The sequence below is a fragment of the Triticum dicoccoides genome, chromosome 3A (assembly GCF_002162155.2).
Source record: "Triticum dicoccoides isolate Atlit2015 ecotype Zavitan chromosome 3A, WEW_v2.0, whole genome shotgun sequence".
NCBI lineage: Eukaryota > Viridiplantae > Streptophyta > Magnoliopsida > Poales > Poaceae > Triticum > Triticum dicoccoides.
In genome coordinates, this window is record NC_041384.1 from 725,618,890 (window position 1) to 725,626,950 (window position 8,061).

At 47.1% G+C, this 8,061-nt stretch overlaps 1 protein-coding gene across 1 annotated transcript in view; it reads right to left on the reverse strand.

Annotated features, from left to right (window-relative positions):
- Positions 1 to 8,061, reverse strand: part of LOC119270515 (protein IRON-RELATED TRANSCRIPTION FACTOR 2-like) — a 21,706-nt gene that overhangs the window by 8,482 nt on the left and 5,163 nt on the right. The gene's annotated exons all lie outside the window — the stretch shown is intronic.

Here is an 8,061-nt window from a genome sequence, read left to right on the forward strand (position 1 = left end):
ATCGTGTCTGTTATCTTCTGATGATATTTGACAGCTTATGGATAGAAATGCATATTTCAGTGTTTATAGCTATTAACACTTGCAAGTTACTGCACTACTAGCTAAATTCTGGTTAGTAAGTCTATATCCGCCTCCTGTTGAAATTTGGTGATGTGTGTGGCTGTCTAAGTACCCACACAAAATTCCCCATGGAGAAAATGATATAGCTCCTCCTACAACATGTATAGATCAATCAGTTCAGTTCTAGTGCTGCTGGACTTTTGCACCATACAAAAATGTACTACTAGTTGAAAATCTTTACTTGAGAGAGCTTCATAAGTAGAAGGTTCCAAAGAATAAAAACCAGTACTAGCACACTAGCACAGTAGTACTGCCACCTCCCAGTAAACAACAGGGTCTCTGATCAGCAATGTAGTTAATTAGTCAGGGCCTGAAAGCCTGCAAATGCATGTACACACAGGTAGGGAATGTAAGATGAAGCATGTACTTTACCAACTAATCTAATGGGCTGGCACAAAGTGAAAACCAAAACAATAGTTAATCAAGGAGAGGTAGATTAGATTAGATGGCAAAAAGCACAAATGTCCCTGCCTATCCATTTGTTTCTCAAGTTGAGCTGGTAAGTTTCAGATGTTCAATGATGTTGTAGGAAAAAATTGGATGAAGAAAGATGTGTGTGGCTGCCTGAGAGAAGTATTTGCACAAACAAATTATAATTAATGTGTTGATGAAATTTTGGGTTTTCAAATTGGAACCAAAAACCAATCCATACCTTTAGACTCTTTTGGAATTTCCCGAACATTTTTTTTGTTTGTTCCCTTTCACTGTTTGGGGACTTTTGACTTCAGAATGAACCTTACTAAGATTCAATTAAGACTAATTAACTGCATTTGATGTCACTATATTCTATGAATAACTTCAGTTATGATCTGTACTGGAAAACTTCAGTTAACACTCATTTTTCAGTTAACTCCTTACAGTTCAGATCATATTTTGATTGTTAATAGTGGACTTTTAAGGCTTTCTTAGAGGCAATACTAGTGGATTTTAGGCTTTTTTACATGCAATAATAGTGGAATTTTAGGCTTTTTTGGAGGAGTGTGTTTCATGCCGGCCTACAGTGATGAATTAGTCAGAGGATTGTGCCTTAGGATTGTGCCAAAGCTACCCATTGTATCTATTTGCTTGTCCTTCAAATAGGGGCAAGACTGTTACAGAAAAATTACTTGCAAGCATATTGTGATTTACTTGCAAGCATATTATGCCTTAGTTACAGAAAAATTACTTGCAAGCATATTGTAACTATTTTCACTCTGCCCTGATGGTTTTTGACTACAGAATCTTTGGTGACCCACACTCTGTTGGTTCACACTCATTGAGTTTGCTCATGAAGGGCCGCTGCTGCTTGAGGCCCTTGAGAGGCCCTTCGTGTCGTGATGATTTTGCAGGTACCCCGAGAGGCCCTTGAGTTTGCCGGAATGTCGATTAACTTCCGTTCCGGCAAATTCGGGTACTCCATATGTCCTATTTTCAGCAAAGGTTATGCTGAAATTTTCCGTGAATTTTAGCATGACTTTGCTAAAAATCGGACACATGAGGTACTTGCTACTAATGCATGGGCCGGGGTATCTTAGTACCTAATTAAGTAGGATCAACTGCCCCTTTATTCTTGCTGTATTAAACCATAGGTGGCAATAGAGCCAAGTGATTAGTGCCAAGTGATTAGGCCCAACCTAGGGTGCCTCGGCATCAATAAACCCTAAATGATGAAAACTTAACTTGGCTTCCCCGGATGCCTCGGTGTCAATGAGAACCTAAATGATGTACGCTTAGGCTTTTAGGGTGCCTCGGCGTTGACAAACCCTAAATGATGAAAGCTTAGGCTTTTAGGGTGCCTCGGTGTCGACAAACCCTAAATGATGAGACCATGATCTTGTTCCTTGACAATAACCAACTTTTTGACCAAACTTTTTTCCTATTTAGAGCGAAACATGGCCCACAACAATGAGGCTAGTGGTTCGGGCGGCAAGCAATTCTGGGAGCTGTCCCAGGAGATGGAGGAACAACCTTACCGCTATGAGGACGCCGCGGAAGACACCTATCCTGATTACACAACCCCTAGTGGCATCGGGGATGACACCACTGATGGTGCCGCCGAGGATGCCACCACTGATGATGGCGGCGCACACACAGATGGCAGCCAACCGAAGAAGCAAAGGAATGACCGGTGCCCGAATGCGCTCCGCACCGTCAAGGAGGAATTCACTCAAGTGGACTCCGACGGGAATCCAACGGAGCCCAAACATATAGTCAAGGGGTACTCGGTTCAGCTCGGGTGCATTCTCCGGAGCACCGTCTCGATCAACACCGAGATCTTAGGCATAAGGACTGAGGGAATTTGCGCAACCTCCTCTTCACAAAGCTGCACGAATGATACAAGTTCCCCGCCGAATTTGAAAACACATGCCTCTCAGGGAATAAAGTGAGCAGTGCCGCCCTCACGAAGATGAGCACGGCCCTGTCTACTTGGAAAAGCGCGGTGAAGAGAATGATTGATAAAGGTGATAGTTATGAGAAGATCAAGGCGAAATATCGTTTGATGAGCGAAGATGAGTACAAGGAGTTCAAGATCAAGTGTGAGAGCAGTGCAACCTCCAAATCAAGTCAGTGGGGGAAACAAATGCGGGAGTTGAACTTAGGGGAACACAAACTCGGTCCCGGCGGTTACAGAGTGGCGGAGCCTATATGGGACAAGGAGGACGCGGAGCGTGCCGAGCAAGGCCTACCGCCCCGCTTCGAGAAATACAGCGGTGACAAGCAGACCAGGAACTATGTCAGGGCCCGGTACAAGGAGGACCCGATAACAAAGGAGCTTACCACGGATCCGAAGACCAGGGCGCTTGAGCTTCTTCTGGTAAGGAATACACCCCCGCGTAATTAGCTCCATATGGTTGCACTCTAATTAATCCTCAATATTTCTAAATGGTTCACGTTCCTTTCGCAGGACACTGAAAGCAGTAGCGCCGGGTCGTCTAAGAGCTCCCCTTTTGACACCCCTTTAAATAGGGCGTTGAACGTAATGAAAAACAAGGATAAGCTCAGTAAGCCCACGTCAGCTGGTCGTGTGGCCGGCAAAGGCTTGTCCACAAAATGGGGGTCATACTATACCGCTGGTGTGCGGAAGGAGAAAAAGACCAGCTCGGAAAGCCAGATGCGCGAGGTTGAAGAACTCAAGGCACAAGTGGTGCAGATTCCGGAGCTTGTCCAAGAGCAAGTGCAACAACAACTTGGAACAACGCTCAACGCTATGGTGCCTACGTTGATTCATGGGCTGACGACGTGGATTGCGGGCGGCCAACAGGGGCCTCCCCCGGTTCCCAGCTTCACGGCCAGCAACTCGCACAGCGCGCAGGCGGCTCCATTGGTGTCTCCGGCGGTGCCATTGGTGTCTCCGGCGGCGGCGCCATTGGTGTCCCGGCGGAGGCGGTATTCGTGTCTCCGGCGCCGGCACGGGCATTGGAGCTTAATGCACCCGGGTGTACGCCGGCCGGCACCTCGCCAGCAAGCGCCCCCTCCGTCAGTTGCACGCCCACCATTGGCAGTGCCTCGACATTAGCCGAGCTCGACGGCATCACGGTAACTAAGCCTCTCGGCCGATGACTTCATCTCCTTGCTTTTGACTGGGCATCCCTGACGCCTTGTACATGTTTTCGCAAGGCACCGCCGACGTTCCTTGCACTCTTCTGCACTTCGTGGGCGCCGAGTTGGTCGATGTCGCCAAGGGCAGAATCGTTCAACCGGGCAACCCCATGTTCCACGGTAATCCGATGCCACCCATAATGTATAGGGTTGAAGTGGTTCGGGTGCTGCCACGCTGCGACGAGTTGTTACCTCTGATTCGACCCGCTGGGGCCGACGAAGAAGATGAGATGACCCTCAGCACCTGCGTAAACTGGCCCCTGCTTTGGCCGAAGAGCCAGATTCGTTTGGGGGCGGGGGACACCACCCCACAGACAAGACCGCCAGTCGTGCCGGCGCCAAGCCATGGCAAGAACGTCGCAACGCTATCGGACCTGCCGGACATCCCTATGGCACAAGATCCGGACAGCCCTATGGCACAGGATCCGAACGGCGACGACAACGACGACGGTACATTTACCAAAGTTGATAAGTACTTTGCCGAACATGGGTACGCTGACGAGTTCTGCGGGCCTCTTTATCAAGAACCCAACCAAGACGACCGCGATCTAGCTGGTACGGTGGAGAAATCCAATTGCAACAGGCATCGTCTGGCGTTCAGTTCTCAGGACACGCCTCCAGCTCCCGCCTTCACCGAGCTTCAGATAGCTGAGGTGCGAAATATTATCAGCCCCAGCACGCTCAAGAAGGCGGTCTGTGAGCAGAACTCGGTCCCATTACAGGAGATCAAGAAGAAGGGACGGAAACGAAAGACTAACAAGGGCGCCGGTGCGAGCCAGCTGGCACCGAGTTCGATCCGTGCTCAGGACGGGCCACCTTCACCTAAGGATATCTCGAGGAGGGTGCATGTGGCGGGTAGGGCGATGCTACCGCCAAATATGCTGAATGCTGCAACCGGTGCTATGCGGAGTCTGCACGATAGTGTTCTTTCTTTGGAGAAGCGGCGTCTCAGAGAGAAGGATGTGGCATACCCGGTTTTCGTGGCCAAGGTGCCAGAGGGCAAGGGCTTTGTGGATGGCGACATCGGGGGTACGATCGTCCTGCGGTTTGATGACATCTTTGCTATGTTTAACCTTCATCCGCTGCACTACACCTTCGTTCGGCTGTTTTCGCTGAGTATGGAGATGCGGATCATTAGATACAAGACCCCGGACATCGTGATAGTCGACCCCTTCTACATGCGTGCCAAGCACTTGAGCAGCGCTAGGGACCGCCAAGTTGCGAGTTCACACCTCGAAGGCGTCATTCTGGCAGACCCAGATAAGGATAACTTCCTTGTGGCTTACTTTCCCGAGTAAGTCATCCCTTAACCGCCCCGTAACATATGATTTCTTAGATTTCGATCGTTCTTTTTTTTCTAACATTCCATGTTCTGTGCAATGACACACATTGCACACTCATCTTCTTAAGCCCGAAATATTCCATGGCCACGTATTTAGACCCAAACCGTAACTCCAAGATAGGCTACACAAATGTCAAGAAAGTTCTTGATGATGTTCTCCCCGCCTATGCCAAATCTGGAGGCACCTTCACCAGGGCAGTTCGTAAGTACGGCAAGTACATGTTCTAACACAATACGAAGTTCTGCTGCGTCAAGCAGCCGCCTGGCGGTCAGAAGGATGCCTACTACGACCTCCATCACATGCGGGCGATCGTAAGGGACCATCATCAACTTCTGCTACCAGATAATCTCAAAGATTGGGCCGCGAGCTTGTCGGCAGTCCAGGATGCGGACCTCAGACAAGAATTCTTTCGCATCCAGTCGGAGTTTGCGGACATCATCCATCAAGATGTCCTTCATACCTCGGGGCAGTTCTTCCTCAGATATCAACCGTCCAACAGTGAGATAGATGAAATGCTAGAAATGCAGGGTGACAACGACCGCGATTTCATGACCATCACGACAGACGGCGGCTTCATCCACGTTCATGTCCGACGAGTCGAGTCGAAAGTAGTGATGTGTAGTTCTGAAACATTGATTGGCTCATGTTGTAATTATACTTTAATGAATTCGTATGTCTCTTTGGTTTGGACAGTCGTTCAACTTAGATGTAATCGATGCTATTTATTAGTAGGACCATGAATCATGCTATTAATGTCTTGCTTTTCTCTTCCGATCCTTTTGTTGCATACTTACATATTGCTTATGTATTGTCTGTTGTTTGGCTTGTGCATAGAGATGCCGTCGTATGTCGTGTACAAGGGTAAGGTTTCCGGAGTCTACGACGACTGGGAGGAGTGTCGGAGACAGGTTCACCGTTTCAGCGGTAACAGTTACAAAGGGTACACCACTAGGGCGGAGGCCGAATGTAGATACGCCCGCTATCTAGAGGGAGAGAGGAGGGAGCATTGGAGCAACCGGATGAAGACCAGTTTGATCGCGATGATGCTCATCGTGATGACCACAGCTCTCTTCTATGTGATGGTAGTTTAGATGATCGATATCGACTTGTAATGTGAAGGCAAACTTGATACTCGCGGTCTTGAGACTTGTAATGTTTTATCTTTGTTCGATCTTTTGAATTCAGAGACTAATATGATGAATTGTATTCGGAGACTAATCTTCTATTGTATTCGATGAATCTGATGTTGCTGTGTGCTGCTGTCTATATTCTGTCCAATAATATATTTTGTAACCTGTGCAAAAATGAGAAAAGCAAAAAAAAAAAAACCTAATATTCATACTAATGGCGCACCACACAAGACACTAATGGCGCACTGTGATCATCACACTAATGGCGCATTAACTGCTGGTGCGTCATTAGAATGCCAAAGCACATGGGTACATATGGCCCCCTGGGAGGCATTCTAATGGCGCACTGCAGGCTATACTAATGGCGCACTACCTGGTGCGTCATTAGAACACCAGATACTAATGACGCACCGGTGGTGCGCCATTAGAATTTAATTCTAATGGCGTGATGCCAGTGGCGCACCGGTAGTGCGCCATTAAAAGGCAAATTCGGTGCGCCACTAGCATTCCTTTTCCTAGTAGTGTTCCATGTGATGACTACCCCAAAGTGAAAGGAAAGGCGATCTGATAAAACAAAAACTGGGGGTGCACGAACTCACAACCTTCTCTAGGAAGGACATGCGGGCTCACCACTGGAACTAGGGAAGAAGGTTGTGAACATATGTGGTCAGGTTTGCATACATTTTGTGGAGCTAAAATGTTTTAAATTTGATGTTTCATTTGAAATTTTGTTCGATTTTTTTGGCTGAGCCCTTCCTCCGATTCTCAAGCAATTTTGAACACATCATCCCATAGCTTAATTATGTATGAATCCTTCATAGGTACGTGTAGCATATCTCTTGATGTTTTGCTGCTCCTATTCTTTCCTTCCCCGCCAAGCGTACAAATGCATTATCCTTTAGATTTATCTTTGCCGAGGAATGGGGCCAATTGTGGAATAGGTAGGGAAGACCAAGAGTCGGGTTCAAAAACACAGTCATTATGTGACACGCTGTATCAATGGCCTGCAAGACTTGTGGATTTGGATGAGTAGAGGACTAGTCAGAGCATTTATATTGATGGGAATATTTTCTGGCCTTTGCACCAGTAACACTATTAGTTGAGGAAGAGGAGTTGGTGTACCAAAGCAACAGTCGAACCCATAGCAGCTAAAAAAAACCAACATTTGTGGCTATTGTTTTTAGAGAAAATGCCTCTTGACCGTACTTTTAGATAAAGCCATATTGGCAATGTCATCTCAAAACGACGATGCTAGCAAAGCACGACAACACACACGACATCACTAGACTAAATAACAAGAGACAGTTTCTCCGATACTACGCAAGCCATCAAAAGGTGACAGAAGATTGGAGGGCACCACGTTGGCAACAGTAGCTCAAATCTTGGAGATCATCCTAGCAATGGTGTTGGCTTCTGCACCTCTAGTGAGCAGTTTCCACTATTGCAAGTAAGCAATCATTTTGAACAAGCAATCAAAGGACCGGTTATGAAAATAATGTTCGATAGATAACTTGTTGCGAGTAGTCCAAAGAGACCAAAACAACTCAACAATGGCAACACCTAACGGTTGTGGCTACAAGTGCGTATACTAGGGTAATTCTGGCTTTGGAGGTCAATTGTTTCTAAGATTGACTCTTTGGAGGTCAATTAAGGTTAACTAAAACACAGTGTTACATTTAAGCATAGGTGTAGCTGCAAGAACATGAGTTAGTTTGAGTTATTTTGTGATGTTATGGGATACAATGTACATAGAGACAGTTTGGATTGCGCCACAGCCAACCCAGCCAATCTGTGGGCAAGCCAAATAAGTAGCGGATGATCCGCCCTCCCTCGGCTCATCAACCAATCGTGCAACCTGCGGATCCATCAACGACCAAGTTTTTTAACGG